Source organism: Protopterus annectens, chromosome 10.part0 (assembly GCF_019279795.1).
Source record: "Protopterus annectens isolate FY-2018-M chromosome 10.part0, PAN1.0, whole genome shotgun sequence".
NCBI classification, from domain to species: domain Eukaryota; kingdom Metazoa; phylum Chordata; order Ceratodontiformes; family Protopteridae; genus Protopterus; species Protopterus annectens.
The window spans coordinates 1379451792-1379466308 of record NC_056744.1 but is presented as its reverse complement, the minus strand read 5'-3'; the positions used below and the strand labels follow the sequence as shown (position 1 = coordinate 1379466308).

The 14517-nt window shown below is 36.9% G+C and overlaps 1 protein-coding gene across 1 annotated transcript in view; it reads right to left on the bottom strand.

Annotated features, from left to right (window-relative positions):
- LOC122813606 (calcium-activated chloride channel regulator 1-like) overlaps nucleotides 1-14517 on the bottom strand; it is a gene marked incomplete at its 3' end in the record, with an annotated part of 1902671 nt that overhangs the window by 1684632 nt on the left and 203522 nt on the right.

Sequence of the window (14517 nt, the reverse complement as noted above, 5' to 3'; positions counted from 1 at the left end):
CAGTTTTCAACAGAGAAAAAGGCTTCCTGCATTAATTTGTGAAGTTCTGGTAAAGATGGGGCAGAGCAGATGAGAGTTGAGTCATCTGCATACTGTATGAGAGTGGTCTGCTTGGTGGTTATGAATAGATTATTGGAAAACAGTAAGAAAAGCAGTGGTCCAAGGATGGATCCCTGGGGAATGCCAAGAGAGACAGAAAGTCGAGGTGAAAGATCACTGTGCCCCACAACTGATTGTAGGTGACCATCAAGATACAACTTGAAAAAACACAGATACCGAAACTGTAACCAGTCTCAGACAAGAACAACTAAGCGCTTTCGCCAAGGTAAAAGAAACATAGGCTTCCTCAGAGTTGTTCCTACAATTAATCTCTTCACTTTAAATACTGTTACAAAAATCCATCAAGCAATGACAAGTTAGTATATATCACTAACATTTAAAAACACATTAACATATTTTTCTAAAAAAAAATTTTTAAAAAACAATTGATGTACATAATAGTTAAAACCGCCATATCAAGTTAATCTTTCAAAAAATACATTCACATGTCCATTGTTTAACCCACATTAAAATTAGAAATTAGTTACTACCTTTTAAGACACATTGTTATGTTTGATTTTAAGAAATGGCTTTATTGAAATAAAATCATTTATACCTTGGGGGATTGTAGCGTTAGTCCGTAGTTGCCACACGGACTCACGGGATTCCAATACTGATTCCCAGTCACCCCCACGTGAATTTTCCACAACTCTTTCAATGATAAAAAATATAAATTTGTTGAAATTTACACACCTGCCAAAATGGATGTAAAGGGCATTGTGGGGTTTTTGTTCTTAATCGCCCTCACATGTTCACTAATCCTGTCCCTTAATTGCCAGGAAGCCTTCCCTATGTAAAAACCTGGACAAGAAAGACAAGTTGCCACGTACACCACCCTCTTGGTATTGCAATTGCACCTCCCTGGACATTTCAAAGAAACACCATTGTCAGAAAAATATGTATTAATCTGTGTGCTTAATGCTGATTTGGAACTAAATAAGTTAACACGTTTTTCATTCTATTTTCATATGCACTATTTTATACACAGCTGAGTTTCATATGAGACTAAAAGATGCCTTTTGAAACTGCAGTGTGCTTTCTGAAACTTGCGAGATGCCCTCTGACCTAGTAATTGCTAGCACAGCAATATTCATGTTTATGCCTTTTGGAAATGTACTTGATAAGCAGGTGATTATCTGCTAGGTCAGGAAGAAATGAATGAACAATGTTATATTCTGTAATGTAATGATTTTGAACAATCAGCTCTGTTGGAAGTATGAGAACATGCACAGCTGCAGAAGTTAGAGATAACATAGACAAAGGACTGTTGGAGAAATGAACTGCAATCTATACTTGCTTTGTGCTCAAATTACCAACAACAAAATTTCAAGGAACTCAACACTAGAAGAAAGACAGCACCAAAAACTGTTCCCAGAACAAACCACGATCCACGAATATGTCACAAAGAACTTCTTTTATTGAAATACAAAACGAAGGTTGAGCGCTTTCATCTACCCAATGTAGATTTCATCAGAACACTGAATATATCAAACCTTGTCTCTTAAATACTTTAAAATTCCCGCCTAAAACACCACCTGACCAATTAAACTACCATTAGGTTTTAAAGACATAAGAACATAGACTTGGTAAAACCCATATAAACAGCCTTCTAAATATTATCAGTATTAATAATGGTTAAAAAATGCCTAAAACAGCATCAAAATTCAATCATATAATAAAAATTCTCTATCGGTGGAATATGAACCATACCCCAACTCTAATAATACATACTAGATGAATATTTCATATAAAATATGACAAATGCATGGAGTGCATAAAAGGAACAATATCAAATGTAAGATATAATCCTACAGTAAATACTAATTACATAGCAAATACAATATATAGTTATGACCTGCCTAAATATATTGTGCATTACCAAAGTATATAAATGCCTATATTTAACAATGAAAAATTATTTTATATACATATTTGATTGAGTGTATATGTATATATGTCTATATGTCTCTCTCTCTGACAAAACTACAACATTGTTAATTTCTTATAAGGGGCTTAGTAGGAATATTTTCATTGATACCTGGTGGAATTGCCGCATTTAGCTTTAACTGCCATTTGATCTCTTTTTCCCCCAAAATTGCCTTGATGTTACCCCCCCTGGGGTTGTTCCTAACTACTTCAAGAATGGCAAATTTGAAGGTATTACAACCAGCACTGCAAGCTAAATGTCTGTATAGTGCATTATTCATATCCTTCTTTTTTATACAATACAAATGATCATAAATTCTATTACGTAATTTCCTGTCCGTTTTTCCAACATAAAAACTTGGACAGGACATGCACTTTCCTATATAGACAACATGTTGGGTCTGGCAATTTCCCTTACAAAGATAAATCCTACTTCTAATAATATTCTCTAAACTAATACACTCCACTTGTAAAATGGAAGGGCACTGGTTGCAATGTCCGCATTGCTTAGTCCCTGTCCTATGGGTGTTCGAATTATCTCTGTGATTAGACCTAATGTCAATCATTTTTGAAATTCATCCCTGTTTTATATACATATGTTGGTTTCTCACCCACTCTATCACAAATTCCTTCATCACTAGTAAGAATATTCCAATTACTATCTACAATCTTTCTCATTTCTCACGTGATATCCAAATTGTATTATATATGACCTGTGATATCCTGATGTACTACATTCATTTGCACTGGTTGACAATAAACACTTGCCCAAGATAGGTATATATTTATTACCCCATTCTCGTATAACATATTCGGTGATGTCCTTGATCATGGCCTCAGGATAACCTCTCTGTCTAAATAGTTTGCCAATAAAGGCCATCTCAAGAATCATATCTTCCCTTCTGGAGGTCATCCTAGCAGCCCTTATGCATTGCCCCTTTAAAATACTTCTTTTCTGCGTATAGGGATGATTACTGGAAAACTCTAAATAGGCATTGCAAAAAGTGTCTTTCCTATAGATCTTAGACTGAAAAGTGTGTCCATCGCTGAATATGTAAGTGTCAAGATAATTTATTCCTGTCTTACTGATGTTATAAGTAAATTGCAAGTAGGAAGTACTACCATTGATATAATCGATGAAATTCATCAATTTCTCCTCACCCCCCTTCCAAAGGATGAATAAGTCATCCAGGTACCTGACATAACAACATATGTACTCCTTCCAGGGTGATTCCAATACAGATTCCTCCTCCCAATCCAATAGGACGAGATTGGCATATATGGGGGAACAAGCAGCCCCCATAGCTACACCCGCTATTTGTTTGTAATACTCCCCATCAAAGAATATGAAGTTATTATCCAGCACAATATTGATGAATTCTGTTAGTATATCGATCTTGTCCCACTGTAATTGACTGTATTTATTCAGACTGTTAATAAATCGAGTCACCCCATCCGCTTTAGGTATGCATGAAAACAAATCCTTTACATCTATGGTAACAAATAATAAATTGGGGTCCCATATGTCTTGTTTGAACTTCCCTAAAAATTCCCAGGAGTCCTTAATAATGTGTGGTATCAACTTGTAGATATGCTTTAACCATTGATCAATGACCTTGCCAAATGGAAAGGCCTTTCGACTTCCTGAGATAATGGGTCTAAAGGAGGATCCCTGATATTTTTGTGTATTTTGGGAATTCCTACTATAGTTACCATTATGGGGTACTCTACTTTTAAAAAATTGTACAGTTCAAACGTGATTCGATCATCCAATAGAAATTCTTCTAGATACAGGTCAATTCTTCTATGGGCAATATTTATCTGATTGATAGAAGTTACTTCATATTGTTGAATTATTCAAATGTCAAATATTTTGGCAATATAATTATCCATATCATACAATACCACTCCACCCCTTGTCTGCAGTCATAATCCTAATATTTTGAGAATATATAGAATCTAATAGTTTTCGACTGCTACATTCCACGGAAGAATCACCTGATTTTGTAAATTACCATATAGTTCATATATTTTCTTACTGACCACCTTTTCAAAGTTGATAGAGTATTGTGCATGGGTGGAGTGAAATTACTTTTCTTCTTTAAGTCCATTTTGAATGCTTATCAGATGAATTTTGAAAAATATACCCAATTATCTTTCTCAAGAATAACTTGAACTCGACTAAAGTATCAACCAGATCAAACTTCCTTCTAGGAACATATTTCATATCTTCGAAAATGTATCAAAGTGTTCAATGTTTATGGTATTGTGTGTAATTATATATTTTGAAGTCTCCTACACTATATACCACCCATCAGTGACCCTAATACCAGTAGGTTCACCTTCCTGTACTAGTATCCTGTGGGATTCCTTGTTCTTGATCCTTGTCTCCATCTGTTTCTTGACATTTGTAGTTGCCCTTCCACTTTTTCTTGCTCTAAAAATCTTCATGGCATTCCTCTCTATCAAGATCATTGAACATGTAGTCCACATCATTGCCCCTATCACGTCTATCAGGGTTAACATTAATTCTTTTGTTCCAATTGTAGGCAGTTTCATTTTCATATTGTCTTGTATCCCTTAGAAATGTTTTGCATTTTCTATCAAACATTTTTTTACTACTACTTTCCACATAGTGAAATTGCTTAGCATGCAATTTCTCCCACTGTGGGTACAATAAATTATTGGTTATAGCAACATTGAGTTCTTCTACATCTTTTAATAATGTACTCAACTTGTTGTCATTGCAGGATATTATGAACTCCATAAATTGCCTACCAAAACCGTCAAACATTTTATTACAAGTCAATATGTTGGTCTCGTTTAGTTCTATCCCAATGGGCTGTTTAAAAAAATGTAGACCCATAGGGACAATGCCACAGTCCACACATTTGCGTAAATATAAATTATCCATCTGCAAGGCTTTTATCCGGTTAAGCTTCTTTCGAGCTAAAATCATGTCCTTTAAAGTGATGTCTTGTTCTTGTACAGTACTATGTTTCTTATGATTATCCACGGACTGGAAATCATAAGGCAGTTTTAAAAAATTGTCTAAATTAAAAGTAAATTTATTATTCATACGTGGATAATCATAAGAAACATAGTACTGTACAAGAACAAGACATCACTTTAAAGGACATGATTTTTAGCTTCGGAAAGAAGCTTAACCGGATAAAAGCCTTGCAGATGGATAATTTATATTTACGCAAATGTGTGGACTGTGGCATTGTCCCTATGGGTCTACATTTTTTTAAACAGCCCATTGGGATAGAACTAAACGAGACCAATATATTGACTTGTAATAAAATGTTTGACGGTTTTGGTAGGCAATTTATGGAGTTCATAATATCCTGCAATGACAACAAGTTGAGTACATTATTAAAAGATGTAGAAGAACTCAATGTTGCTATAACCAATGATTTATTGTACCCACAGTGGAAGAAATTGCATGCTAAGCAATTTCACTATGTAGAAAGTAGTAGTAAAAAAATGTTTGATAGAAAATGCAAAAAATTTCTAAGGGATACAAGACAATATGAAAATGAAACTGCCTACAATTGGAACAAAAGAATTAATGTTAACCCTGATAGACGTGATAGGGGCAATGATGTGGACTACATGTTCAATGATCTTGATAGAGAGGAATGCCATGGGGAACATTTTTTAGAGCAAGAAAAAAAGTGGAAGGGCAACTACAAATGCCAAGAAAACAGATGGAGACAAGGGGATCGAAGAACAAGGAATCCCCACAGGGGATACTAGTACAGGAAGGTGAACCTACTGGTATTAGGGTCACTGATGGGGTGGTATATAGTGTAGGAGACTTCAAAATATATAATTACACACAATACCCTATAAACATTGAACACTTTGATACATTTTCGAAAGGTATGAAATATATTCCTAGAAGGAAGTTTGATCTGGTTGATACTTTAGTCGAGTTCAAGTTATTCTTGAGAAAGATAAATTTGGGTATATTTTTTCAAAATTCATCTGATAAGCATTCAAAAATGGACTGCTTAAAGAAGAAAAGTAATTTCACTCCACCCATGCACAATACCCTATCAACCTTTGAAAAGGTGGTCAGTAAGAAAATATATGAACTATATGGTAATTTACAAAAATCAGGTGATTCTTCCCGGTGGAATGTAGCAGTCGAAAAACTATTAGATTCTATATATTCTCAAAATATTAGGATTATGACTGCAGACAAGGGGGATGGATTGGTATTGTATGATATGGATAATTATATTGCCAAAATATTTGACATTTTGAATAATTCCGAACAATATGAAGTAACTTCTATCAATCAGATAAATATTGCCCATAGAAGAATTGACCTGTATCTAGAAGAATTTCTATTGGATGATCGAATCACGTTTGAACTGTACAATTTTTTAAATGTAGAGTACCCCATAATGGCAACTATAGTAGGAATTCCCAAAATACACAAAAATATCAGGGATCCTCCTTTTAGACCCATTATCTCAGGAAGTCGTAGCAAGGCCTTTCCATTTGCAAGGTCATTGATCAATGGTTAAAGCATATCTACAAGTTGATACCACACATTATTAAGGACTCCTGGGAATTTTTAGGGAAGTTCAAACAAGACATATGGGACCCCAATTTATTATTTGTTACCATAGATGTAAAGGATTTGTTTTCGTGCATACCTAAAGCGGATGGGGTGACTCAATTTATTAACAGTCTGAATAAATACAGTCAATTACAGTGGGACAAGACTAATATACTAACAGAATTCATCAATATTGTGCTGGATAATAACTTCATATTCTTTGAAGGGGAGTATTACAAACAAATAGCGGGTGTAGCTATGGGGGCTGCTTGTGCCCCCATATATGCCAATCTCGTCCTATTGGATTGGGAAGAGGAATTTGTATTGGAATCACCCTGGAAGGAGTACATATGTTGTTATGTCAGGTACCTGGATGATGTATTCATCCTTTGGAAGGGGGGTGAGGAGAAATTGATGAATTCATCGATTACATCAATGGTAGTACTTCCTACTTGCAATTTACTTATAACATCAGTAAGACAGGAATAAATTATCTTGACACTTACATATTCAGCGATGGACACACTTTTCACTCTAAGATCTATAGGAAAGACACTTTTTGCAATGCCTATTTAGAGTTTTCCAGTAATCATCCCTATACGCAGAAAAGAAGTATTTTAAAGGGGCAATGTATAAGGGCTGCTAGGATGACCTCCAGAAGGGAAGATATGATTCTTGAGATGGCCTTTATTGGCAAACTATTTAGACAGAGAGGTTATCCTGAGGCCATGATCAAGGACATCACCGAATATGTTATACGAGAATGGGGTAATAAATATACACCTATCTTGGGCAAGTGTTTATTGTCAACCAGTGCAAATGAATGTAGTACATCAGGATATCACAGGTCATATATAATACAATTTGGACATCACGAGGGAAGTGAGAAAGATTGTAGATAGTAATTGGAATATTCTTACTAGTGATGAAGGAATTTGTGATAGAGTGGGTGAGAAACCAACATATGTATATAAAACAGGGATGAATTTCAAAAAAATGATTGACATTAGGTCTAATCACAGAGATAATTCCAGGAACACCCATAGGACAGGGACTAAGCAATGCGAACATTGCAACCAGTGCCCTTCCATTTTACAAGTGGAGTGTATTAGTTTAGAGAATATTATTAGAAGTAGGATTTATCTTTGTAAGGGAAATTGACAGACCCAACATGTTGTCTATATAGGAAAGTGCATGTCCTGTCCAAGTTTTTATGTTTGAAAAACGGACAGGAAATTACGTAATAGAATTTATGATCATTTGTATTGTATAAAAAAGAAGGATATGAATAATGCACTATACAGACATTTAGCTGGTAGTGCTGGTTGTAATACCTTCAAATTTGCCATTCTTGAAGTAGTTAGGAACAACCCCAGGGGGGGTAACATCAAGGCAATTTTGGGGGAAAAAGAGATCAAATGGCAGTTAAAGCTAAATGCGGCAATTCCACCAGGTATCAATGAAAATATTCCTACTAAGCCCCTTATAAGAGATTAACAATGTTGTAGTTTTGTCAGAGAGAGACATATAGACATATATACATATACACTCAATCAAATATGTATATAAAATAATTTTTCATTGTTAAATATAGGCATTTATATACTTTGGTAATGCACAATATATTTAGGCAGGTCATAACTATATATTGTATTTCTTATGTAATTAGTATTTACTGTAGGATTATATCTTACATTTGATATTGTTCCTTTTATGCACTCCATGCATTTGTCATATTTTATATGAAATATTCATCTAGTATGTATTATTAGAGTTGGGGTATGGTTCATATTCCACCGATAGAGAATTTTTATTATATGATTGAATTTTGATGCTGTTTTAGGCATTTTTTAACCATTATTAATACTGATAATATTTAGAAGGCTGTTTATATGGGTTTTACCAAGTCTATGTTCTTATGTCTTTAAAACCTAATGGTAGTTTAATTGGTCAGGTGGTGTTTTAGGTGGGAATTTTAAAGTATTTAAGAGACAAGATTTGATATATTCAGTGTTCTGATGAAATCTACATTGGGTAGATGAAAGCGCTCAACCTTCGTTTTGTATTTCAATAAAAGAAGTTCTTTGTGACATATTCGTGGATCATGGTTTGTTCTGGGAACAGTTTTTGGTGCTGTCTTTCTTCTTGTGCGCAAATTAGCCATAGTACCTTGAATGGTAACATTGCATATATCTAACCGGTGGTAGCCAAGGCCACGTTGTTTTTCTTAGGAAGTTTCTCACAAAAATTGATAATACAATCAGAAAATTATATAAACAAGCACTACGAAATAATGATGTTAAAACTTGTGATTTACTATGTCAGCTTGGTAGGCAATGTCTTATTAGAAAATGTATAAAAATGCCTGCATTTCCTGATTCTAGTCAGACAAACTCTGTATTAGCACATTTTTGTCTCCTTGCTGCAAGATTAAAGTGCCTTAACCTGAACCTGCCATGTATTGATCATTTTTAAAGTATATTTTTCTTTTGACAGTTTGGTCCTTCGGACCGGAATCATATCTCTCACTCTGGCTCAGGTCAGAATTGGGCCCGGTGGCATGCACCCGTACGGAGAAGTGGCCACATCGGCTCTTCTGCTTTGAAAGACTTCCGACCGAATTGTCATTCGAAAGAGGCCAGCCACTGTTTCTGATCTGGGATTGGAGGACGAGGCAACGTTCCGGTGGGATCAACACACGGAGGGTCAGGTAAGGAGGAATTTACCTTTTTTCTGTTTTAGATCAGGGACTTGTTACAGTATTATTGTTTTGTCAGGGAGATTTGCATGTGCAGATCAGGGACAAAAAGATTGCTGTCTTGTCATAGATCAGGGAAACAGAATAGGTAGGCAGTTATTCTAGATAAACTGTGAAAAGGTGTAAATCGTGGTACCACATGATAAAAAGGGTTACGTAACAACTTCTAACTTAGCTAAGGCAATATGGGAAATCAGTGCACAAAAAGTTCCCGAGACACGCCCTTAACCGAAGACGCGAAATACATGCAATTACAGCGTGCCGATAATGTTAGGTATTATACAAAATGGGTTAATAAATACAAATTTGATGGTAATCTAGATAAACCTTCACTTATTAAATTTGTTAGACAACTTAAAACAGAAATGAAAGGTCAGCTAAAAAAGCAACGACAATTCGGAGTCCCTCAGGCACACAGGTGGCTTGAGGAAGCAAACCGCAGGGAACAAAAGATTAAAAATTCAAAAGCAATGTTCTTAGATAAAGAAGACAATAACTTGGTAATAGTGACAGCCCCTCCGCCCCCTCCACTTCCCTTACCAGAATATGAAGCGAGTGGACAAGCTGATCCACCTCCGCTATACCCAGCTGTTCTTGCAAAACCAAAACTGTTTGTCAGAGATCCTATCGAGACCAGGTCTCGAGCACGCAACTTAAGAGGGGATATTGAATTATATGAAATGAATAAAAATTCACAAGCTATGAGTGAAGAAGAGATATGTACACTCATAGAAGTACCAAATCCACAGGCAGGACAGGCAGGACAGGACCCAACTCTTCTAGTATATAGACCGTGGACACCGGAAGACATCAGGAAAGCCACAGAGGGAATTCCCCATCCAAAAGTTAATTTTAGAAAATTCTTAGAAGACTTACAGGGCATGAGGTTAAGTTACCATTTGAATGGAGAGGAAGTAGAGAAAGTAGTTAGACAAATCGTAGGTCCAGATTGGCACATGATCAGTGGCAACTGGAATCCCCGTGACGCAGAGCTTAGACCACTCCCACATATTAACGCAGAACTGGACAACAGAGTGAAAGGTCTAACAGACCGAATCTCTGAGAAATGGAAGCCTAGGGCTGATTGGACTTGCATTAATCAATGCATACAACAAGAAGGTGAAACTGTTGATAGATATTATGCCAGATTATTAGAATGTTTTAATAACCATTGTGGAATGCAGGTACCTGACGACCAAACACATGATTCCCCATATGAGCAACAGCTAAAGAATGCATTTTTAAAAGGCAGTATTGCACCTATTAGCAGCTTTATTACAAAGCACATGGTAGATCATCGTACAAGTAGATTACAGTCATTACTTGAATATGCAAGACATGCCGAAAGGCATTTTAATAGCAAAAAGAAAAATAAAACTCAAGTATTTGCAGTAGAAGATGGATCAGAAGTCTTTGTAGTACAAACTGGGAAGAAGGGTAAGAAAAATACCCAGGGAAATAAACAATCTGATAAACGATCAGAGGACTTTGAAGAGAGAAAGAAAAGGGGTGAATGTTTTAAATGAGGGAAAAAGGGACATTTAGCAAGGGATTGCAGGCAAAATAAAAAGGTAACCACAGAAGACAAGGAGGGTGAAGACTGACTATATGGTAGTCAAGAATCACTGGATAGGAATAAACAAGAAAAGACAAACGCAAATGTGATAGAAGGGGTAGAGGATGTGATAGAAGAGGTAGAGGATGTGCATGAAATCACAGATAATGAAGAAAATGAAATTTTGGACTTAGCATTATTGAGCCTCGAGCTCTACTTAGCAGACACAAAACCGGAAGTTACACTTCTGGTAGAGGGGAGGGAAGTTAAATTCCTGTGTGACTCAGGGGCTTCACGGACCCTGATACATCCTTCCAAACTACCAGAGAATTCAGAATCACTTGACTACATATTAGTGAAAGCAGCTAATGGACAGCTGTATCGGGATCCACTCTCCCATAACATAGCGATAACTGACCCAGTTTCAGGGATGACCCAGAAAAGCAAAATTATTGTTTCTGCAAAATGCCCAGTGAATCTTTTGGGCAGAGACCTAATGCAGATATTTGGCATAGCCGTAGTTCCAACTATGCAGGGTATGGAAGCACAGTGACAAATGGATACTTTTGTAGTGCGACCGGAGGGTGAAACATTTTATTGGTACAGCCAGGGCTTAGTTACGACTGGTCCAGGGGCAGTAACCGAAGAACTGATGAATGTAGCCATCAGTAAATCCCCCTCCCTTGACACTGATAAACAGCATTTGTTGCATTGCACTCTATTTTACTGTAACAGACCAGGACCTGATAAAGAATATGAGCAAGAACTGCTTAGAAACCATGCTAACAGATTAGTATTACGAAATTTGTACTGGGACACAGAAGGAAACAGTGTAGTAAGCTATTCATTGCCCCAGGAATTCCTAGCACTTTATAAATCTAATTGATTACCACATGTGAGTTTAACTAAAGATAGAAATTTGAAGTGGGCAGACCTAGGAGAAAAAGTCACAAGGTGGGAAAAGCAGACAGAGCTAGAACTTTCTGAACAGGGAGTACAAAAGCAGAAATTAAATTGGATAACGCAGACACACCCAGCTGTACACTCACAGGCTAGTGAGGATAGCTGAGTAGCACTCTTCTAGAGGAAGAGGAAAAAGCCTTACGAGACATACCAGAGACTCTCTGGTCAACAGGGAAATCAGATGTAGGACTTATTCGTACAGCAGGACCAGTTACTATCACGCCTAAATCAGCATTTAGACCTCAAAAGAGACAGTATCCCTTGAGAAAGGATGCAGAAATAGGAATCAAACCTATAATAGCAGCCTTACTTAAGGAAGGAGTCTTGATAGAATCTCCTGATTCACCATGTAATACACCCTTATTTCCTGTTAGGAAAGCAAACGAAGAATGGCGTATGGTCCAAGATTTACAAGCTGTAAATGATGCAGTTATACCCAGGGCACCTACGGTGCCAGATCCACACACTTTATTGAATGATTTGAAACCTCAACAAAAGTATTTTTCTGTGGTAGATATTAGCAATGCATTTTTCTCAATACCGATACACCCTGACAGCCAACATTGGTTTGCATTTACATTTCAGGGGAAACAGTATACATATACGAGACTACCACAGGGATATTGTGAAAGTCCAACAATATTCGCACAAGAAATGGCAAATAACCTGGCGGGATTTATCCCACCGAAAGGCAGTCAGATTTTACTTTATGTAGACGACGTTCTGCTGGCAGCCCCCACCCAGCAAGAATGCAGTGAGGATACCATAGCATTATTACAATGTTTAGCCACTCAAGGACACAAGGTAAATAAAAACAAACTACAACTTTGGAAAAAACAGATCAAATACCTGGAATATGTAATATCCAAAGAAGGCAAAATATTGGATGAAGACAGAAAAACAGCAATATTACAAGCACCTAAACCAACTACCAAGAAGGAAATGATGTCCTTCCTGGGTACTACTAACTTTTGTCAGAGTTGGATTCCAAACTATGCTTTGGAATCTGCTCCACTGACCAACTTGATATTCAAAAAGCTGATGGCAGCACAAGATTTATTACAGTGGACACCAGAAGCAGAATCAGCTTTCTGCAAATTGAAACAACTGATAGCTTCTTCATTAGTTTTAGGATTACCAAACTATCATAAACGATTTTTCCAAACTGTAGATTGTAAGCAAGGTTATATGACATCAGTGTTAACACAACAGCATGGGGACAAACAATGCCCCATAGCTTATTATTCATCACAGCTAGACCCAGTGGCGCGATCCTTGCCCCACTGTGTACAAGCAGTAGTCGCAGCTGCAATGGCAGTACAGGCTTCAGCCTCAGTAGTATTGTTCCACCCTCTCACATTGAGAGTGCCTCATGCAGTCGTGATTATTTTACTGCAAGAAAAAGTAGCATATCTTTCTCCTGCTAGACATCTTTCCTGTACGACTATACTGTTGAGCCAAACCCATATGACAATTGAACGATGCACAACTTTGAATCCGTCAACCTTGCTCCCAACCCCTGCAGATAGCAAACCACACTTTTGCCTGCAGGAGATTGAGCAAAAGACACTACCTAGAAATGATCTTACAGATGTTCCCTTGGATGATGCCGAGGTGACATACTATGTGGACGGCTCGTGCAGGAGGGGTCCTACAGGACAGAATCTAGTGGGGTATGCAGTAGTTTCTGATACTTAGATTTTAGAAGCAAAGTCTTTACCACACAAGTTATCTGCACAAGCAGCAGAATTGATTGCTTTGACAAGGGCATGTACCTTGGCAAAAGGTAAGAGAGTGAACATTTTTACTGACAGTCAGTATGCTTTTTCTACTGTACATGTTTTTGCGCAGCAGTGGAAACATAGAGGAATGATAACATCTACTGGTAAACCAATTAACTATGTGCAATTTATTTTAGACTTGTTAGACTCTATTCAGTTACCTCAGAAAGTAGCTATTTGCAAATGCGTAGCTCATACCAAGCAACAGGATAGAATTTCAAAAGGTAATGCGAGGGCTGATACAGCTGCAAAACAAGCAGCTTCAGCTTCAGAAGTATTTCTTTTCAGTGAGGAATTACACCCATCTGAGATTTTAGACTTAGAAATGTTAAAAACAATGCAGACACTTACTACAAATGTAGATAAACAGAAGTGGATAAAACGAGGAGCAATCCTTGAGAAGGGACTGTACATCTCCAAAGAGAAGAAACCGATTTTGCCATCTAACTTGTTTAGATATGCAGCTTTGTTGTGCCATGGGCAGTGCCATGTCTCAACAGGGGGGATGGTACAGTTAGTGAATTGAGTGTTTATGATGTATGGATTTACAAACTACACAAACAATTTTGTACAGCATGCCATGTTTGTAACAAGCATCATGCACAAGGGGCATTGAAACCTAAGCAATGAAGTTTCCCTACACCACCGTATCCGTTCCATACTATTTGTATGGATTTTATAGAGCTGAACAAATACGAAATTAAGAAGTACTGCCTTGTCATTATAGATATGTTTTCCAAATGGGTGGAAGCTTTTCCAACTAAAAATCCAGATGCAGCTACTGTTGCAAAAGTCCTCGTTAAAGAAATTATTCCTAGATTTGGCATACCGGAAAAGATTTATAGTGACAATGGCACAC